Genomic DNA, 22,555 nt, shown 5'->3' with positions numbered 1-22,555 from the left:
GGCATTCTATGAAACAGCAGTGAGATTTCTTTTGCCATAACTATTAGCTTTATTTTTGTACTTTCCAGTTATGAACTACTGGTAGGATTTCAAGGACTCCAGAGAAATGCAGGTACTGATCCAAGTCTAATTTCTGTGCCTCTCCCTGCAAACTCGCATGGCCAGAGGGCTTGTCTCTGTGATGAAATTAATTGAATTCAGTTTTTAAACTACCAAGTTAATCAAGATTGGCACAACAGCTAACTGGCCAGGAAACAAGGAAGAGTCATGGTCAGCATTAAGTTTACCCGAGGCAAGCTGAGGTGAGCAGGATTTGCCCTTGTCTGCTTTCACTAATTAGCAGGTAAGAGTTAATTCATCCATAGGCTCATAAAAAATGGGACAAAAAAAAGTACTGTAAGAAGTCACCTAGTCTGCCTCGAGGCACCATGAAAAATTAGCTTAGATGTGACTAAATGTCCTAGCAGAAACCTAATTCTGTTCCTTGTTCTGCCACTGATCTGCTGTGTGACCAAGCCAGTTCCTCTCTTCCCCGCTGTGGTGATTCCCTGGCCCCATCCCCTTGAGTTCCCACTCCAGAGCCCAAAGGGAGGAATTCCCCTCCCTCCCACGTGGCAGGGCACAGTGGGGCTGGTGGAGCTGCTGCTCTGGGCATCACTGCACTCAGATGTTACACGCTATTAGGAGTGAAGACAGAGCACAAATTAAGAGGACGGCTGTGCTTAGTGCTTCCGTAATGTTTTGCACATTTGAATTTTCCAGCAACAGCTCACAAGCTGTGAATTTGCTAAAGTGGAAACCAGGCCAATAAAAATAAAGACAGAAAACTAAATGCTTGGGCTGCTGCAACAGAAGCCTTGTATGAAACACCTGACAAAAACATAGAGATTAATTTACCCACATAACAGACAGTAAATTCAACAAAAACATGTTACTTAAAAAAAAAAAAAAAAAAGGAAAAAATGTGTCATTTCTTCTACCCTGCTGCAGCATATAGAGCATCTTGGATTTCAGGATCATTCCACAGGACACAGGTGAAAATCAGGTTACTCAGCTTTAAGAACACACAAAATGTGTTTATGCTAAGTAGCTACTCATCCCAGGAACCAGTTGCTCCAAGGCAGTCACTCAGCACATGAAACACGTTGGTGTGTGATTATATATACAGTTCCACACACATGCACACTCCCACATACAGGAAAGAGGCTGAGCCATGGAGGATGCAGGAGCCAAAATGCCGATTTCCTGTCGTAGGCTGACATCACTCATGTACTATTTGCTATTGGAAACCTCCTTGCTTAGAAGCATTTCCCAGACTTCTTGCATCTCTTCTCTGCAAACTTGGGAAGATAGACTATTCTCAGGTGATCCACAAAATAAAATGCTCCATAATTGACTCTGCTAAGAGCTTACACAGCTGCATGAATTATAAATTATTATTTCTGCCTTGAAAAGTATTATTACATAGTCTGAGACTACCTTAGTCTTTTCCATGCCTAGAACTGTTCCCAGCTAGAGCTGCTTCACACATGTTGCTGTTTCATAAGCAAATAATTTCTTAAGTGGGTCATCAATACTCTGGGTTCCCCTTCTCACCTCATGGGCCCCTAACTTCAAATCCTCTCTAGAATTTTTTGACTGCCAAGTTGAAGGAATGCATAGCCAGAAACATCCATATGTTATAAAGGATCCAGAATGAGAGTAACAATGGATAAAAATTTCCTATTTGCTTACAACAGAATCAAATTATCTCTGTGCTCCATTTACCAAAGTCAATTATTGAATTAAGTCTGTTCCTTTTGTTTAATAGGGCAATCTAAAAGAAAAATCAGTCTCTCAGTTCTAGGAAATCTGTGCAAAGGACCACATTTTTTTCCTTGGTTGGACCAAACTATACTAATCAATAGTTTAATTGCGCCATATGGAGCCAACACTTGGAATAATTATTTTGACAACAGCATGATCAGCAATAGGATTGTTGACTTCATAGTGCTAGAAGTTCCCAAGAAGCCAGACTCAAACTATTCAAAAGAACAACATTTAAATATGCCTGGAGCAAGGCGGAATTCTGCAGGAGAACCTCAAAGACAAAAATGAGATATCTCCCACTCTAACTGCAATCTGGAGTGCACAGTCAGTGCTGGGCAAGGAAGAGGGCCTGGAGGAAGCAGCTGGAGGAGCTGGAGCTGACTTATTTCCACCAGTGGCCAGCATGTCACTATTGCAAGGGGCAATCAGCTCTGCCAGAATTATGATTTCAGACAACACCTGCTCTCCAGAATACAACAGCATCTGGGGAACACCAAAGGCATTCCAGAGCCACAGCCTGGATAAGGCTTGCTCATACCACAGTCAAAGAACTATTAAGCTTGCAAGTTTCTCCCTTGGCTATATTAATTTATCTATACTTCACCTGTTTTCCTTCACTATTTTCAAATAAGGGGTTTCAAAGATTTGCCTTTGTTCCGTGCTGCATACTATTTTAATGTATGCACCAACCATCAACAAAGCTTAATTTTTAAGACTCCAAAGGATCCAGGCATATCAATAATCCAGGAAACAAAAGACAACTCATACAGAATAAACAGGAGACAAATTTGGATGTGTAAAGCAGCAGAAAAATTAACACCCAAAAATGAAAGTGTAACTAACATAAGGGTTCACAAGGAACTGTAAGAGTTAATACTCTCTCCCTGCATTAAGCACATCAAGAGTGTTCTTTTCCTAATGAGTTAACCTCTTATTATTCAAGTTTAATGGGGACATATATTTGTTTAACCCTGTAGCCTCAGGAGTCAGAATTTCCTGGTGTTAATTATATGGCATATATTCAGACTCTTTACTAGCAATGTGAAATGACAATTTCTGCCAAACCTTGAAGCCAGAACTCTCCAGCAAACCTCAGCCTGCTTGACAGAGGAAATACACCTGAAGGTTGTAATTCCCCACGGTTCCTGTAGTCCAGTTCCTGCAGGGCAGCGGCCAACAAGCTTAGGACACATCTTGCTCCCTAAAGCCAGCTTGGGCTCATGTCCATTTAGCAGGCAGCAGAGAGAGCTTCCCGGAAAGCAGGGCAGCGTTACTTTCCCTTTGGCAGGAAAGGCAGGTGAGCCAGACAGATCACACACCAGTGCAGAAATTCCACCTGGGAGTTTCCATTTTAACCTAAATGTGTATGGAAGTGCCTGTGTGTGCACAGGACACTCTGCTGTAACAACCCTACCCGGGCTTGAATTTGTGTTGCTGTTTTGGTCTTTTTCTTTCAGGAGAATTTAGTAGGAGGAAGAGCAGAACCCATCCTGTAACAAGATCTCCAGCAGCACCAGAGTGCTGCTTTCAGCACTCACCAGGGAATGGCTATACAACCCCAAAGGACAGGAGAAAGGGTGTGCACATGGGACATGCACAGATCAGACAGCGCTAACTGTGGAAGGGAACACATGGAGCCCTGCAGAAATCTCCTCCCTGAGCTTTTGCACATAAAAGCAGACATTGGTAAACAAATATCTTCAGAGCCAAGGTTACCCTGGTGGTTCATTGGTCTGTTTAATGACCATGCAGACCCAGAAGAGCATAAAGCCCATGACAGTAGCATGGCATATGAATTTACAGGACAGATACACAACAAACTGTAGTAGATCCTCAAAAGCCATCTCCCTCCACAGCCTCGTGGACTATTTATTGTTACCCCAAAAGAGAAACATTAAGTCATGGTTTCAGGGTGGAAGTAGACACACAAATATCCTCATTCATTATGCAAATCACTGTTTAAACAAAAGACAGGTGTCTTTGGTGTCACTGATTCAGCATCTTCCCTCCACCTTAATTCTCTGCTAGACCTGGGAACTCACAAATAAGGAGGCTATTTGCAGCAACACAGCAGTTAACAAGAGGCTGAATTTCCACTTCACAACATGATGCCTTGAAATGACAGCAACGAAGAATGAGTTGCTGCAAAAACAGGAGATAAATCTAAGTGCCATGAGTACACAACAACACAAACCCTGATCTCCTCTTGATCAGGAAAGAAGGTGTACTTAACTCTCTGGAAGTTAAACTACACCCTATGTCTTCCTTTGCTATTTTAAGCTGCAGACAAGATCATCCAGATGGCATTTAGCAATGAAACGTTATTTCTCTTCCAATAGATGGAAGGTACAGCCACAACCTCCTTTCAATCAAATCATGGAGGGGTTCCTAGGCCTGGAAAGGGAAGACTCCTCCAGAGTCCCACCAGCACCAGCAGAGCAGCAGGTCCAGGTGGCACCTCCTTGGGAGAGTCACAAGAAGTCAGTGTCCTTCCACCCACACACAGATCAGCTGAGCCTGCCATCACCCTGCTACTGCCATCCTGCCTAATGCAGTAATCAATATATCAATAATTAACAGCAAGTTAAGAAGATGATTTGCACTTCTGTAGGGCCCTCTCTCTGAGGAGCTCGTTAACAAAACACAAAGCCTTGCAGAGCCATTGTTCTCCCATTTCACCGACAGGGCACCCCATCACATCCAGCAGGGGAGTGCCTCCTCCAAGGGCCCTGGAACAGCCCAGCAGCAGGAGAGGCCAATGCTGAACACACGCTGTACCCACCAGGCTGCACTTCACTCGGGGGAAAAACACCAGGAGCATGGGCTGCCTCCCCAGCCTCCTTAAAAGCAGTGTTTGCCCCCAAAGCCCTCCTGTGAAAGATGCAGGTTCCTTTTTGCTGTGTAAAGACAAGATTTTTGGGGCAGCAGGCAAAGTCAAGCAAAAGGGGAAAGTGGTTATTTGTGAATAACCATATAGGCATGCATGGCTTGTGAACCATGGTTAATTCAGTACCCACACGTGCTCATTAGAGCTATTCATGTGCCTACTGCAATCAGCTTGTTTACACACTTTTCAATGACAACATTCAGATTATTACTTTAATTAAGAAAACCCCTTCATTCATTGGGATTATATCACCAAAACTCTTTTTCTGGGGGGGAGAAAACTAGTATTTTAAGGAAGCCAAGGAGCTGAGCTAGTCACTACAGCTGTCAGGTGCTACATGGAGTTCATGCTTCAAGGATAAGGAGGCACAGGGAACAAACACCAGGTGCCTCCACCATAAGTAGCAGGAGACAGGAATGTAATGAACCAGCTCTCGGTTACTGACCTGCAGTGAAGAGGCTTCACAGCTAATCCTGTGGCACTCTCTCACTTCTGAAGGAATATCCCATCAGGAGCAGGCCCACAGCAGGTTTATATCCAGCCCTGGTGCTCCTGGTCTTTCCCAGGTGCCCTACAAACAGCCTGTCACAGAAACACTGAACCTTGGAGCCTTTGGGACATCAGTGGCTGAGTCTCACAGCTCTCCCATACTCCCCACACCTCTCTGAGGGGACTTGTCCCAGTCCCAGACCATCATCAGGTGTTTCACAGCAGGGCCACTATCCCAGCCTGGCAGGGCAAGGCCAAGTCCAGACCCCACAAGCTGCAGAAGCATCTTGCTCCCACCAGCCCCTCTGAGTTTTGTACTGGGCACCAGCTCCTCCAGACCTACTCCAGATGCTCCCCAGAGGGCTCAGCTCAGGACAGTGGCCTCCAGGAAAGCCAGCAGCTGCAGGGCTGTCAAGAAGCTGCCTGGGAGCCACCAGTGCCCAGCAGCCACTGGTCCTGCTGGTCCAGCCCCACACAGACACCTCAGCACCAACACTGCTGACCTGCCACCACATCAGAGTTCATCAGCTGACCTGATTTCATCATGGGAATAAAATCATTCCTTACAGATTTTGTCAAGATGCCAAGTTCACAACAAACCCACCCACCTCCAAGTCAAAATTATCATCTGATTATCTCCAGTCCAGCTAGAGCAAGACTCAGCTGCAAATGAGCAACTGATTAACAACTGGTTAACTCCACCATCATCTCCCAACCTCCTCAAGTTCTATCAGTAGCAAGCCATGTGACATTATTTCCCAGGAGGGGATTTTAACATTGTTACCATTTCATAGTGCTAAAAAGGATATGTTCATAAAGCACATAATTGGAAGTTATCCCTCTTCTCTTACTTAGAAGCTATAAATTTTTTTAAATGTCTGTCCTAAATATTTCCTGTATTCTACAGTTATAGCTCTTTCCCCACAAAAATTTTAAACTGACACATTAATCAGTGCATTTGTTTGCAGACATTTCTGAAGGCAGTAAATTAATCTAAGTTATGGCATCTGACTACATAGTATCCTACAGATTACTTCTATGTATTTGCCAAATACTTTCCAAAATGCTGCATGGAATAAGTACCAGATAAAGAATATACTCTGAAAAACACCAAAAAATAATAACATTTGTCTATTTTTTTCCAGCTCACCAATTCTTCTCTGTGCTTTTTTTTTCCATGCATATATCAAATTTTCCAGTATTCATCTGAAAATCCACTTTTCCCCTTGTTTAAAATTAAACCCTCAGCTATTGACACAGAGGAGATTGGCTCACACTCTCAGCAGACTGTAATAATAAGTTGTTGAAAGAAGGAGCCTTGTAGGAGCCGGTGTGAACTCAGGCTCCCAGCACTTGGAGCAGGAATATGAGCAGGAATACTCCAGCCAGCCACCAGCAACTCTTTGGTCTGGTTTTTCTCCACATTACCCATGGTATGTTCTACAAGCTAAAAAACAGAACTAGCTAAATCACTTACTCCCTTTTATTTCAAATTTGTAGTCGTCTTTGATGCTGACACAACTGTCAACAAACTGAGTAAATTTCCTCTGCAGCTTGGGCTCAACAGTAAAACATCCCCCGATTTAGCAAGCCTCTATTTGTCTCTACACAGAGTCACTGCCCCAAAGACTTTATATCCCCAAGGAGTGAGCCAGAGCCCTCAAAACATCTTCTGGAGCAAATTACTTTCTATTACTAAGAATCACATCTATCCTCTGTATAACCTAGCGTTGTCAAAGCCTCTTTGCAGGTGCTGGCAGGTGGCCACACAGTCAGACTGCACACATATCTGCACCAGTAGGTCAGTAGAAGATACTGAAGAAGGCCAGCATAGGTGACAGGTCTGCAGCAAGGCCCAGAGAAGATGCAGCACTGCCTTTCAGAGTCAGAGCTGACTTCAAGAAGCACCCTAGACCTTTAACTCCAGCCCACAACCCACACATGGATATTCTGAGTTACTTACATTTTAAGTATCTGTCCCAAAGTACCCATTCCTGGGATAAAGGCTTTGCCTTTGCATGCAGTTACACATATACACCCCCACTTAAAGATCATCAAGTAGGGGCAGGAAATCTATGAAACCTTTCCTCCCCTCTGCAAAGCAGAACTTTGCACTGAAGGTCACCTGCTTGCTCAAGCATGTGCTGCTGGCACCCAGCTCTCCAGATGCCAACGTGCTGTTCCTGCAGGAAAAGGCAGAAGCTATGTGAAAAGACAACATACACTGGTATTTTATGCCTAGAGAGGCCTTGGTAGATGCAGAACTTCAGCAACTTCTGGAAATTTCTCAGTTTTTGTCTGGTGGATGGGAGGGGAGGAGGGATGGTTGTCTTTACCAAGTTAGAGGAGTTTTTGACAGACCAGTCCTTCTCTGTGGAGTTCACTAATGCATAAAAACCATTCCAGGATCTGTTCCTGTACTGTAACATGGGAAGGGTGAAGACTCAGATGGGCAGAGCAGAACAAATATGACCCACACTCCACAACAGAGCAGCACAGAACAGTGCTGCCGCTCAGTGCACTCCTCCCAGCACCAACGGGAGCTCTGCCATCCTCGAGGATGGGATTAAGTCTCAGCTCTAGATAACTAGCTCAAGGGGAAACCACTGAACATGCACTGCAGCTGGAACCAAGGCAGAAATAGAGAACTATGGGCCAAATTCTGTCACCTTTATTCAACCCTCTTTCCTCCTTGTCAGGCAAACACAATTCTGTCCATGAAACCTGTCTGAGTGCTGCCCAGCAGATCCCTGGTGCTGGACAGCCGGGATTGACCAGCCACGTTTAGACATAAATAGAGATCAGTCTTCAGGCAGGAGCACACGAGGGCACATCCAGCGAGGCAGCCCAGCTCTGATGACACCAATGAGGAAGGTACACTCGGAGGGGTGAACCAGCAGGAGACTAAACCAGTGCTGGCACAGCACTGCCATCGATGCCAAGGGCAGCCAGAAGAGTAGAGCCCAGCGAGCACCCCAGCATGAGAAAGGTTAGTGGCTGTGGGCACCTCAGTGCCCCAGATGTCAGAGCGGATCAGTGCCGGGGGTAGCGGGGGTGCTGGGTCCCAGGGCAGGGCTGGATAACAATGCAGGGCACAGACAGCGCAAGGGCTGGTCATTAAAGCTTGAATAGGCAGAAAGGAAAAGGAATCTCCTAATCATTTCCTTTAGCCATCTCAGCTCCTCTCCCATCCTTTCTCCCCTCCTGGCCTTTTGAAGATGCTTGCTAATAAGTGTTAACGAGTTGCCTGACAAAGGAGGAGGGGGAGGGGGAAGAAGACGCTACCAAGGAAGAAAAGGGACCAGACCGAGGTCTGTGCATGCCATAGCAGCTTCTGGATGCAAAGGATCCCCAGGACAGGACCCTCACTCCTGGCAAGCTCATTTCAAGCTCTGACCTCTCTAACTGAGCTTTTAATTTTTTTCCATTATTTATTCTTTTTTTTCTGCATGCCACATGTCTCCTTCCCTTTCTTACCGCCCATCTGAGACGCCTGCAGCTTGCACTCGCCAGCTCACCACTGTCAGTGCTGCCACCTTCTTAAATTCCACCACTTGTTTTCTTTGTCCCTCCATTTCAGCCCTCACCTATGTGAGCCACAACACAGCTGCACACACTGAAACACCCTGGGCTGCCCTGGTGATCCTGTCCTTCCTGCCACAAGAACTGTCCCAGAGCCCTGGCAAAGTCTCCCAACACTCTGCATTTTCCAACCACCTTTACAGCAGCTGCTCCTTCCACCTTGGAGGGCTCACCATCTCCATCAGATTTACCCCTTACAGCCTTAAATGCAGGTGTTCCCATTCTTCACAGCACTCACCCTTTGTATGGAGGGGCCCTACCACCACCCCAGAGCTCCCTATGGACACAGGATGCCATAGCCTTCCACCCTGCAGGAGCCACTCATTCCTGGAATAATCCACACCACTTTTGCTCTGGACCAGCAGCTACAGAAGATGGTAGGGGAAGGGAGAATCAGGACAAGCATCTTTTCCCATGGGAGAGTTTATCTCAGCTAGCTTCTGCAATGGCTCCATTCCATGGTGGCCAATCTGCCCTCTCAGCCGGGAACTGCAGCACCAAAAGGAGATGCCACAGAGCTCGAGGACCACCACCACCCTGCTCTCACTGGACAGAAGGGAGACCTTCACTACAAAAGCAGCACCTCTTTGGGAAGCACTAGCAGGACTCTGAAGAAAAGTGCAAAACAGAGTTTCTCTCACCTAAATCTGTAAGAACAGGCTGAGCCACAACTCCTTACAACCAAAGCTGCCTCTCCAACAAACCCTTCTGCTGAGACAGTATTTTATACGACCCCACCCCAAAGCAATCAGCTCATTTCTCCCAGCTGGACCTTCCCAACCATTCTACAAATCACTACCTGCTGCACAGGCCTTGCTCTAGCTGATTAACTCCTTCCCTGCCAGCCTCTAGAGGCTTGTCTGGCTTGTGGCAGCTTCCCATCAGTATTTTTTTCTTCCCAGTGCCTCTAAAATGGAAAAGGTCTCTCTCTGCCACAAACACATATGGGCCCCACTCTACAGAAGGAGGTCGTCTGACTGTTCACCTCATTTGGAAAATCACTGACCTCATTTATATTCCTAAATTCAAATCCGAGCTTCCAAACGTATGAAGTGAATCAACTTGAAATCTCAGCCTGAGGAATCTCCCTCACCGGCAGCTGTCCTTATTGACTCCTGACCTCTCCCCATTTCTTGTGCCAGAAAAGAGAAGACAAAGGCAGACTCCCCCCTGCTCTAACAGCATCCAGAGGTATTTGTGCCAGCTGAATCCAGCTTCAATGGTGTTACAGACTAAATTAATTTAATCCATAACTTTGTTTCCCACAAAGTACTACTGAGACCCTCAACATGTGGATATGTCTTAAGGAAGTGATTTTCTGAGAACAATAGGGAACTTGAAGAGACTGACAATGCCTCTTTAGTGGTTTGGCTAGCACAAGAAGGTTATCAAGTTGTCCCAGGGGAAGGAAAAAATAAAACAAAAAAACACCAAAACAAAACTGAACTAGATACATAATTTCTGAATTGCCAGAAAACAACTGATTTAGTATCTAATCAGATCATTGTGGTTTTACTCATTCATCCTCAATTCATCAAGAAAAGCAGGTCATTAAGCTAAAGAACCAGGCATAAAATTTATATATTGACTACTCTGTTTTATTGCCTAGCCTACTGTATTATACTTCAGTTTTATGTGCATTATAATAAAAAGCATGTGTGAATTCTCATCTTCTAAAATAGTTGTGCATCCGTGTGGTTTGAGTTAATGCTTTTGAAAACAGTCTCCACATGATGCTATCTGCAAATAGAATCTGACTATGATAAAACTTTAACTCTTAAGATGTGGTCTAATAACATATTGTGATAAAAAGAAATCCATTTTCAGAAAATGGACTTTGCCCATGCACACAAAAATATTTTAAAAATATAAAACTTCTAAGGAGGCAAAGATCAATTCACTGCAGCACAAACTTCACCTCCACCGAGGAGAAAACATACTTCAGATACTGCAGCATGGGGAGAAAATTGCAATCCCAGCCAGGTTGAAAGGCTAGAGTGAGTACATCAATAATTAATCCTCATATCTTACCCAAGAAGGAAAAAAAAAATGTATTTCAGCCCAGGTACAGGTTAATACTAATATCGAGTTGCTTGTGAGTACTATATAAACGGAAACTGTAAACATGCTGTTGGCAAATGGCAGACTTAATCTCTGTGTTCTTCATACATAATGAAGGCAGCAGTTGCAGGAGGATTATGAAACAAGCATTTGTTCCCGTTTTACTGAGTCTGTTTATCAGCAGTAAATATCAGCAGCGGAGATAAGAATAATATCCACTTTGTATTTTTCAGGACACCATCAGAGAACAAGACCTCCTGCAAATAATGAAAAGAAGATGAGGGTAAATGAAGCTCTAAGTATTTGAGCAACATAACATTCACATTACTTACGTGCTGAGAAAGATTACTTATGTCAAATGCTGGGTGGAGTTTAACGATTTTTAGTTCCATATTTTTTACACCAGCTCTGTGCCTTTGGAAGATGTGTTAATGCAAGAAGTGACACGTTTATAATGCTCGACCTCTGTCATATAAATAGCAGTGATACACCATCTTCATTTGCTTCATGCTAACAGGTGCTACCAGCTCCAGTCTTCACCAAAGGTCAAGCACTGCTTTCTTAGAAATCCTGAGTTCTATGCTGCAAATGTTTCTTTTTCTGCTAAGGTAGAATTGTTCAGCAATCATGTCATAATACTGTTAGAACAAATTACCCAGTCCATTAATTACACAGCTATCTTTCCATCAACTAATAAAAATACTCCCAATTACACACACATAATAAGTAACCTGTTGTTGCAGCACAGTCAAAATGAATGGTGATGTAAAAAACAGCAGTGTAACACCCCTGGCCCTCCTGAAATTAAACCAGGATGCTTTTGGCCAGTTAGTCTAACGAAAACAGTGCTCTTCTTGGGTGACTAATCTTTAGTGACAATTACTAAGTACTTGTCATATTCTGAAGTTGCTCACCCTGCCCTGCAGGGACAAGAGGCCCACTTGAATTAGTATTTGTGTCCAAGCAAGGGGGCTGTTGCTCTCCTGCCCCGGGGTACAGAACCGGTACCAAACCATCACCCTGATGAGCTTGTTTGGCTGCAGCACCTGAACACTGCAGCCATGGACATCCTCGAGCCAGACCTCTGCTCCTCAATGTTCTTCGTATGTAAAACAGAGAATCCTGTAATTATGAACCAGAACCTGGAGCTTCTCATTCCCAGCAGAGACACTTGGGCTTTTGGTCTGCACTGGATCACACCCTGAGGCTGCAGCAGCATTTAGAAGTATTACATTAATGAACGTCTTAGCAAAACATCCATTGCACAGTGACAGAAATTCCAGGTCTCAGTGACATTGTGTCAAAGCTTCAGTATGCTTCAAGTGACTCAAAATGACACTCAGCTATAAAAAAACATCTTCAGAACATTTCATTTTCATAAAAGAAATAGCTAGGACCATGAAATCTTTTGGGGGGGACTTTTTTGTTTGTTTCCAACTCTTAGATTTCATTATTCCACCCAAACACAACTGCTAAAAGGAACCAAATGTTTCATATGGAAAGAGGCACAGAAAGTGGATTACAACCACTGGAAGAATGGGGACCTCATGAAAAATGAGTGTATGGTTCCCCCTGTGACAAGATATGAGAACTCCAGCAAGCTTGGAAGCCCTTCTGTCATGTCTGCTTACTTCCGCTGCGTCCTGTGCCACCAAAACATATTTCTCTTTCGCACAAATGGGAAATCTTTACTCTTAAGTGAATCTAGGGCAGTATCTAATGACACACCAAGCAAGCCCAGCATTCCACCTTCCACAGACATGCAGGAAGATGCACAGACAGACGCGCTTTCTCCTGCCTTCAGAAAAGATAAGTAGCTGAGACTCACCACCATGCCACTGCATTAACTCTTCCTGACAAAGGCTGTGCTGGGTTTAACCAGCTCAGATCAGGCAGCAGGAAATGGGGCTGCCTGCATATGCCCTGAGGGATACAGCCAGTGTCGGACAAAGACTGCAGCCCATATCAGATCTTTATTCATGGCACTGGAGCTTCCACAGTGGCAATGGAGAATGGAGAAGCAATACCTTCCCCGGATGTTTTCCATCTGGGCTCCCACTACAAAGGCACATGAAGCAAACAAGCTGTAGCATATGATGGCTCTGATGTTCTTTCCCCTTCCAACCTCTCTGGCGGAATCCTGCTTTTATGGTTTGTTGTTCACAATTATGATACAAATGATTTGTGGGTGTGTACTTCAACCAGTCCACTGCAACACTTGTTTGAGAAGATTCACTGCTCACAGAGTATTATTATGCAGTGAGGTTGGAGACCTGCATCATACCTGAGCAGTACAAATCAGCTCCACCAAATACCTGGTTTTGGATTGGTTAATAAGTCAATTCAGCAAAGCAGGGGCCATCAGTAAGATTTAAGCATATACATAAAACTAGGCATACATTTAAGATCTTTACTGAATACATGTCCCTTGCAGCCTTGTGATAATCATGTATCTTTGCAGAAACAAAATGTTAATGAGTATTCCTCAGAATCCTTTTTGCTTCACATTAAAAATACTCTTTGTGCAAGTGTTCCCAGGAGAACAAGGAAGAGAGCATGGCGATTTCACAGCTCTCTGAAGGCTTTTTATACAGCATTCATCCTATTTTATCCAACTCAATAGCAGTTTCTGCTGCAACCACAAGTATACGTCACCATCACCACTATCCCCTAAAAAGGCAGATATGGATTCACACTAAAAATGACTGTGATGAAGAGAAATTTGGCTGAGTATCATCATGTAAAAGAGACAAAATAGACTGAGTGGGGGTTGTAAAAGAAAAACAGTGGGTCACCAAGAGTACAGACAGAGAATAAGAGCAGAAAGCCAAATGCCTTTAAATAAGTCCAATGACAGTCTCCGATAGATATAATTTTTGAGCTGGCTTGGAGTGGGAACACAAAATGACTCTTGATGTTTTGCTGACTGCAGTGTCCAGGAGCCGGTGCATCTTGTGGGTGAAGACATATAATTGCATCAAAGTAATTTTTGTTTTCCATCCTAAAAAGAAACAATCTACATGCCCCAGGTTTTGACTAACCACCTGATTTGATTTGAAGGCAGTGAGGCACCAGAGCAGGCAGCTAGAGCAGCTGTTTTTGCTCAGGGAGCAGAAATTACATTATGACTGCAGTTAAAGACACTGAAGCCAAAGAAAGCCTGTGTCTGGACTTCAGGTTCATGCTCACACTTCAACAGGCTCCAACACAAAGCTAAGGACATATGGTGTCCTTGACTCCAGCAAGTCAAGTTTTACTTGACAGTCAGTGCTGTGACACCATCCTCCAACACTCAGTCACATCCTGGCACTTTTCAGCTCTTCTCAGACATTTGGGTCCCATAAACAAACAGCAACTTTTGTTAGCACTGGCTGTGGAGGGCCCCTGGGGAATGCCTTCCACCACCCTTCCCACGGTGAGGACCCTGCATTTTCCAGCCCCCCATCCAACAAGGCCTTGACTTTTAGGCTTTGGGCTTGAAATAATGTGCACAGCTTCCCATTAATTTCTCTATGATAGTCACTTCGAGAAATGCACCACCAGAGCAAACACTTTCCCAAATATTCCAAGGGCTTTGCATCATCTCCTGACAAGCATAAAGAACAGGGGAGTTTGAAAGTCAAACTGTGCCCCCAGAAAGAGTGACCACCTTGCTGTGATCGTGCTGTGTAGGCAGCATCTCTCCACATCACTTTTCATGCAGTCTCAGTGGTGAAACAGCAAACAGATTCCCATTATTAGTAGCTCTCCAAAGTATAAGAGACAAATTGCAGCCTGGTAGTAATTATTAATGAGAAGAATATTTTTTTACTATCAGGTTTTTGTTTATGTGACTAACAGGTTTTGAGTAATCTCTCAGCCAAAGGCGCAGACACAGGTATTAATTAATGCAAAACCAAAAAGCACTTGTTCAAACCAGGCACAGCTCAGACCCTGAAGGGCATGGGCAAAGCCACCAGGCCTCGCTGCACAGATCTGCATCTTGCACCCAAGGAGCCCAGGCAGCTCGAGCACAGCCACCACTGGAGGGATTCAGCAGTGCTTGTTTGCTGTGTTCTGTCACTGCCAGAAGCCAGGGCCCAGACTTCCCAAGCCTGTCTCCTAACTGCGGGAGCAAGGTGCCCTCCTGAGCCCTCCCCACCCCTCTCTCAATGCCCTAAACTGACTGAGGAATCAGATTTGTGGAGTGAACTCAGTTGCTTTTGATGTCTACTCAAGGTGCCATCAAGGGATCTTAATAGGTAGTATCTTAGCAAATGCTTTAAGGCCTGAAACCATCATTAAAGAAACTCCTGATTCTCACACTTGTCTGAAAGAATAGAGGAGCAAGCTGGCTTCAAATGCCAGTTGACAGATGGGAAGACATATGGACTATAGGATTGCTGATCTAAAGAGTCAGAGCCATGGTCAGGCTGAGGAAACGTACATCTTTATTTTGATGTTGACCTCAAAGGGAAGAGGTCTGAGCCAACAGAAAGGGGAAAGGGCAGAAAATATCACAAGTCTGAGGCCACGATTGCTTTGAACTTGAAGACAAATAACTCTAAACGGTACCAAGTTGACAAAAAGGCTTCTTGACACTCCGTGTCTACAAATTTAGCAGTCTGACCCAAATAGCTGCTTGATGCATTTTCAGTAACAAGACGAGTAGGGATCAGTAATGCTGATGCAATCTCTTGTGGCACCCAAGAAGTTTGTCATTTCTTCTAGCTCCAGATATTCACAGGGCTCTGGCATGGAGCAGGACAGAGGCACAAGGGGGCACTTTGGGTTAAAGCCCTCATTATCCTTCTGCCAGTCTGTGGAGCCACAGAGCAGTGGATTCCTGCAGAACACTTCTCATCGAGTCCTGTATTTGTTTCCCTACTGGCTCTCTATGGAAAAATGTACAACCACGTCCCAAGTCATTAACATTGCACATAGCATTTTCTATTAAATTCCCTCTGGGACACTTAACTGTATTCCTTTCCAGCACTGAAGAAAATGCAAAATGCTCAGGATAAAGTTTAGACACTTGGAGCCTTCTGCTGAATTTAAATGGCTGCACAAGGAAGCCATGAAACAAATGAAGGGACAGATATCCTGTTTTCTTCCCAGAAAAAAAAGTAGGGCCTTTTAGTTCACTGTCTTTCTTCATGTCATCTTTTTATCACAAGTGTGCACTGATGACACTACTTTAATGCAGTCTGTTCCAAGAGATTAAATTGAATGTCTGTGTAGAGTTTCAGGGCTCAGCAGCATAGCATGGCAGCTTCGTTTCACATCTCCGGGACACTGGGCAGGCATAAAAATAATTGCAGACTCAGAAACGATCAAGGAATGTATCCTGGCTGCAACAGATGCTGTATTAAAAGGAAAGACAAAAGCCAAAGTGCATAATGAATTTTAAAAGATTTCTTTATCAAACATGTCATTTGTTTGAAGGACTGAATTGCTGGCATCAGATGTGGCAGATGAGCTTGTTACCCAAGTGAAACATGAGGACTGCTATGCAATGGCAATTGATGAGTCAATTGAAATCACTGATGTTGCTCAAATGCTCATCTTCATTTAATATGTCAGTGGTCAGAAGTTAACCAAAGACCTTCTGGTTTTATTGCCACAGAAGCAAACCAAAGGCTACAAAACATGGTGTGCTAGCACTGAACCTCAGAGGCCCTAATATACTTAATGGGAGCTGACACTCCAACTACACTTGTCTGTGAAAAATAATTTCTGACATAGCCCTAACAACTGAACTCAGGCTCATGAGCATCAGTGCCTTGTCCATCAAACCATTCTCTCAGCTACATTAAAAGCAAGATATTAAAATGGCATTAGATTACCAAGAAACACAGCTGTTTGTCTAAGGCTGTCACCAATTCTTTTGGTTGATTATTTCAGCACTCTCTTCATGTACTCGGGTGTACCGAAGTACTCGGGTGCTTTGCTGGTTGATAAAAATACAACTAATGCTCGTAAAACAAAGAAAACTATTTTCAATTTCTTTCCTCCTCCAAAACAAAAAACATAACAAAACAAACAAAACAAAAAACCCAAACAGAGAATAAAGAAAAAAAAAAAAAAAAAAAAAAAAAAAAAAAAAAAAAAAAACAAAGCAAAACAGTGCTCCTCCCCCCAAAAAACCCCCAAAACATTCAAACAACACAAAACCCCAAACATATTTCTTCCATCCTTCCTAGCCATTTTCTGGTTATCTGGACTAATTTCTTGGTCTTGATACAACAAGCCTAAATAATCTTGGAAAATCTTTACAAGTTGAATTCTTCTACTGTAGAAATCCAGAAATATAAAGCAGAAAGTGTGACTTCATACAAACCAGTTTTCAAGACAAGCATCCATCTGGATTTTTCACTAGAGAAAAGAGCAAACTGACTGAGAGAGTGTAAAATCTCTCTCTGGGACTTTGGGACATATTTTGAAGATTTTAGTGCAGACAGGCAAGTCTGCTCTGAGCTTGGTAAACAGCCCTGGCTAAACTTGCTGAGCACACAGAGGCAGATTTAACTAGCTGGGAAGAGCTTTCAACGGGGTTTGCTATACCAGCTGCACTGTGACTGCTTTTCTCTGCCCCAATATTCCCACCTCTCCTGCTGGCAGGGTCAAACAGGAATGAGAGGTTAGCATCCTGGAGGGCTGGGGCTGGCACCCACAGGGCTGACCTGGCAGCAGAAGTTGCTCTGTGTCTAAAGAGACAGAGAGCAGTGCTGTGCCTCTGCCCAGGACCAGCATGCAGTCTCAACTCAGTTGCAGCACCATGCCTGGTAAATGCTCTGGGATTTGTTAAAAATGAGGCTTTTCTAATAGGCTAAAGATGACAGACCTCAAGTTGTCATATATTAAAATGGTGCGTAAATTCCTTCCTCTGAGTAACCAATAATGGGACAAAAATCCTTGCCAACTCCAGTCCGTCCCTCCTGCCAAGGATTGTTTGAGCTCAGCTCATCCCGAGTGCCCCTATTGGGATCCAGATATAGATTAACACGGTTTTGAAATGCACAAGGGCCACAATCATGCAAGGCTTGATCCAACCCCGACTGGAGTCCATGGAAAGGTCTGCATTGACGCAAGTGGAAGGAGCACAGCACCACCGCTCCTGCTGCTGAGAAGCCAACCCCAGTCCCTTCGCCAGGGCAGCACTCACTTGTGGCCTGCAAGAACGGGGGCTAGTGGGAGCCATGGGGGAGCAGGAGGGCAACAACAGCTCCCTGAGGGCCCCTCTGCCCCCGAGCCTGGTGGGCATGGAGCTGCCGGCAGGACGGCATCCCGTTCTCACCCCCTTGCAGCTCAGGCCCGGCTCGCTAAGGGACTCACCCCCATCCCCAGCCCAGAGCCCCAGCACAGGAACGGCGCCACAGGTGCCCACACACTGCACCCACCGCAGCCCTGCGTGGCTGCAGCGTGGGAGCCAGCAGCGTGGAGCCTCCCTCACCCCGAGTGGTGCCCAGCTCTGCACCCACCCCAGCCCTGCATGGCTGCAGCATGGGAGCCAGCAGCGTGGAGCCTCCCTCACCCCGAGTGGTGCCCAGCTCTGCACCCACCGCAGCCCTGCATGGCTGCAGCATGGGAGCCAGCAGCGTGGAGCCTGCAGCGTCCCTCACCCCGAGCGCCACACGCTGCTTCCCACAGGGCAAATCCTTTGCACGTCTCCAGAGACTCACACACTTTTGTGGGGGCTCTGCCTGAACAGCCTGCAAATGCAAAAGGCTCAGCTGGATGTATTCACACACAGGGACAAGGAGCAGCTCCTCACTGCTGCACCAGCCTGGCCGCTTTTCACTCCACTATTCCTCCTTCGCCAACCCACATCTCTTTTGTTCCTCCGTTCCTCATTCCCACGTTTCTGTGCTGCCCTCCCACGCATCCCCTGCGCTACCCAACAGCCTGCCCTTCTACGCTCTTCTCCAAGTTTACTTCTCAGCCATCATTTCTTTGGGATTTGCTGCAGTCAGAGGAGCAGGAATTGAAATGGGGAAATACCAGCCTTGGGGCCCTCTCCCCTTAACAGTCTCTGGTACTGGTATAGAGCTCACAGAAGACAGTACCAAGCCAAGGGGGGCAGCATTCATGCATGCAGTAGTCCCCAGCTTGGGGCCTTCTACTCTATAACAGCAATAAAAAACTGCCCATTCAAGTCCTTTGTCTCAAAGATTTCCATCCTGGCTACAGCAAGTGCAGATTTATTGGTGGGAGCAATTGCAGGAGGAATAGTAAACAGCGTGCGCGTGCGTGTGGATGCCACAGCACACCGGGGCCGTACCTCCACCAGAAACTCAGCACAGCCAGCATTAAGCATGGGCTCTCTGGTACATAAAAAATACCTCATTTGGCACCTGATTTCATGAGATGCACAGCACAGCGAGAGCTTGGTGGGGAGGCAGGGATGGAGGAGCGAAGCCAAGAGCCGGCTGCCTGCGCTGAGTCTGAGGACTCAGACACCGGCCTCACCACGCACACTGAGGCACGGCCTGGCCTGCGCCTGCTCCCGGCGTGCACGCACGCGGGCTGAGCCGCACAACCTGTGTGCACCACTGCCTGCCTCACCCCTGCTGAAAGGAGCAGCACAACTGAGAGTACAACCTACACGGAGAGCCCCGCCAAAGGCAGAGCCCAGGCTCCCACCCAAACCTCCTGCTGCAGCCTTCCACCCCTTCCACAGAGACACACAGAACTCTTCCACGCTTGTTGACACGTCAAAATAATACGTTGCTAATGATGAAATCAGCAGCCCAAGCTTTTGTTGACTTCTGTAGGAATTTTGACGGAGAAAGGATGGTAGACCATGACTCCAAGCTCGTTGAGTGACATCTTATATTTTCTAAACCATTCTCAGATTTTTCATAAGATCCAGCAAGCAAGCTGCTGACAGATCAGGATGGTTGCCTGTTTGTTGGGCAAGAATATTTTGTGATTCAGTAGAATACCAAATTTGGTAGAATGTCTTCCACTTTGGTAGAAGATATTACAAACAACTGTGCATTTTAACACGTTTTCACATTAGACATCATTCATTCTGGGGAGGGGGTGGTGATCGCTCTGTGCAGACAGCCAGCAACGCTTCCAAGAATGAAAATGTTCATCAAAAGATAATGAAAAACAGATATTTAGTAACATTTTCATTTTGCATGTTTAAATATTTATAACTATGTTCATAAAACCACATGTTTGCTCTCCTAATGCTCTAGTGATTTTGTTTATGAAATGCAGTATTTCTCCAATGCCCCTTCCTTGCGTCAGCCTCTCCATGGAGCTTGATTTAGTCCCGTTGCTGTACTGACAACCAGCTTTTTGTAAAAGACTGGCCAAGATGAAGAGCAGAAAACTAACAGAAAGAAGAAAATGCATTTTCAGGGCATTAATGTTTCGCTAATACAATTGTGATTTTATACTTTGTAGGGGGCATTTATGCCAGTTTAATTTTTTCAGTGCAATTTATTGTCAATCTGGAAGGGAACTACTTCTTACTCTACAGCAAAATTACAAAATCTAGAAATATTAGTGTGATACAACTAAGGTACTGATATAACCTATTGTTCTATAATTTTTTTTTCCCTAGCTTGGATGAAAATTAAATAACAACAAAACTTTGCTTTAATACTACAATTGCTCAAGTTTGTGTTACAAATTTCTGGAGTTTTGAGTTATAAATTTTTATAAAGCTGATCGAGTGGACTTAGTCTGAAATTGGGACTTTTAGAAGAGCCCTCTGTAGTCTTCTCCTCTGTCCTCTGACTGCAGACGTCATGACATAGCTTACAAGGTCCACTCTGGTTTCATGTTAAACACACAGAGAGACCACGGCTGTGAGACGAGGCTGCCAGAGCTCAGCCCCAGCAGCACCCCGTGCAGGACCCAGGAAGTTCTTTATCAAATCATAATTCTAAAAATGCCCCATGTAATCTCATAGTTTAAAAAATGAGCTAATGTTTAAATTAAAAAAAAAAATCTTCTTCTTTAAAAAAAAAAAAAATTCAACCAGAGATTTTTTAAGGGGAACTTCTCAGAAATCAAGTCCTCGGCAACATAAAGTGAGCACCAACAGAAAGGGGTTTTTTTTAACCTCAGCCCAGCATCCTCCCGAGAAGGTACAGGGAGTGTCTTCAAGCACATTTTGAACTCCTTTGGTTTTTGCCCTCCTTCTTCTGCATCAGCAAAGAACAAAAAGGAAACAGAAAAAAAGTAGCAGATTGCAATGACACATTGGTATCTCTTTTTAAAAACAAAATGAGTGCTGCAAAGCCATTAAAGTAAAACTTCTACTTGCTGTATTATTTTAAAATACTCCTGTGAGTCAAGATTAAAAATTAAATATATATTTTACTGCAGCAGTTTTGCCAATTTTTACAATGTTTGCAATAGCCTTATTTTAAAAAATGTAAGTCAAGCTCCAGAATCATGAAATTACACAAACACTCAAGCTCACTTTAAAAGACTTTTTAAAGCAAGTTAAGATGTCACTGGGAAAAAAAAAAGGCAGCAAAATAAAATCTGCATAGTGAGGTTCTGAAAAATAGGAGACAAAGGGGGAAAAAAAAGTCTATTTTCTTTTCTTTTATAATCTTGTAAAATTGAGCAAATCCATTTCAAGTGCCCCTGGCATATGATTTTAAAATATTTATGATTCACAGAAAGTTCTTGCAGTATCTTCTTTTTAGTAAAAATAAAAATATTGCAGGGAAATGAGTATTCTGGGGAACATCTGCCTTCCTCACCAGGAGTCCTTGGACCAGTGAGCAACCAGAGACACTCCTTGCAAACTCTGCACTCTGCATGACTCAGAGAAACTTTAGTCACGTCACCTGCTGCATGAAGCTTTTTCTCTTAATCAGAGATCATATCTGACTCCAAATTAAAATGTTTCCAATAGTTAAGACTAAGTTTCACCAATCTCAACACAAGCTTAACATTTTTTCTTGAGTTTACTGATAATCCCTGAAAACCTCAAATCCATGGATTTAATAAATGCAAACAAACAAAAAAAAAAAAAAGTTTATTTTCAGTAAGAACACGCTGAGGTAGTGGAAACCCTAAAACAAATAGCATTCTAGTAACACAGGTAAAAAAAAAACAAACAGAAAAAAAATCAAAATAAAGACAAAAGCAAACAAAAAGAACATCTTTCTAAGAACAAGAATTACGCTATGTAAACTACAGAAAGTGGCAAAAACACTTTAAAAAATAACAAACACCAGATTTTGCACGGAAATAAAGTCTGAGTGAAGCTGGGACGAATTTAAAGGAGGCAGAGATGAGTAATTACTTTTATGTCAGGCAAAGACTGTGTGTCAATGCCCTGCCTCTCGAGCCGTGTCGGACGGAACTGTATTTTCTAAAGGGGCTGTTCTCTGTGGCACACAGACGCAGCCAGCCCACGGCAGAAGCCAGAGTGCTGCCGTTTTCCACCTGCTGTGACCCTGCCAGCCGAAGGCTGCCCAGCAGGCTGTGAGGAGAGCACAAGAGCCCTTTCTGCGGCAAGGCCTGCGCAGCGCAGGGAGCGCTGACGCCCGCACCTGCCTGGGCACAGGCTGCACAGGAAAACACCGTCCCCCTCACCAAGCCCCACCGAGGGCACATCTCTCTGCCACACTCCAGCTTCGGGCAGGACAGCACAGAGGAGCGGGGAGCGGCCGGGCCCGGCCCCAGGAGGGCCAGGGGCTCTGCCCAGCCCCTCGCTCTGCCACGCCCGGTGCCCAAACCCTGCCAGGAGCCATTTTGTAGCTGCAGAAC

General features: G+C 44.7%; 1 long non-coding RNA gene across 2 annotated transcripts in view; it reads right to left on the bottom strand.

Moving 5' to 3' along the window:
- Positions 1-22,555, bottom strand: part of LOC137482291 (uncharacterized) — a 91,580-nt gene that overhangs the window by 65,706 nt on the left and 3,319 nt on the right. Inside the window, exon 2 of one of the 2 annotated variants that reach the window (XR_011003982.1) lies at positions 15,236-16,170. The exons of the other annotated variant lie outside the window; for it this stretch is intronic. This is a non-coding gene — a long non-coding RNA (uncharacterized lncRNA). Of the gene's footprint in view, positions 1-15,235; positions 16,171-22,555 lie in introns of those variants that run through there. 2 annotated transcript variants of the gene reach the window in all.

The sequence above is a fragment of the Anomalospiza imberbis genome, chromosome 14 (assembly GCF_031753505.1).
Source record: "Anomalospiza imberbis isolate Cuckoo-Finch-1a 21T00152 chromosome 14, ASM3175350v1, whole genome shotgun sequence".
Lineage (NCBI taxonomy): Eukaryota > Metazoa > Chordata > Aves > Passeriformes > Viduidae > Anomalospiza > Anomalospiza imberbis.
This window is presented reverse-complemented; position numbering and strand designations above follow the sequence as displayed.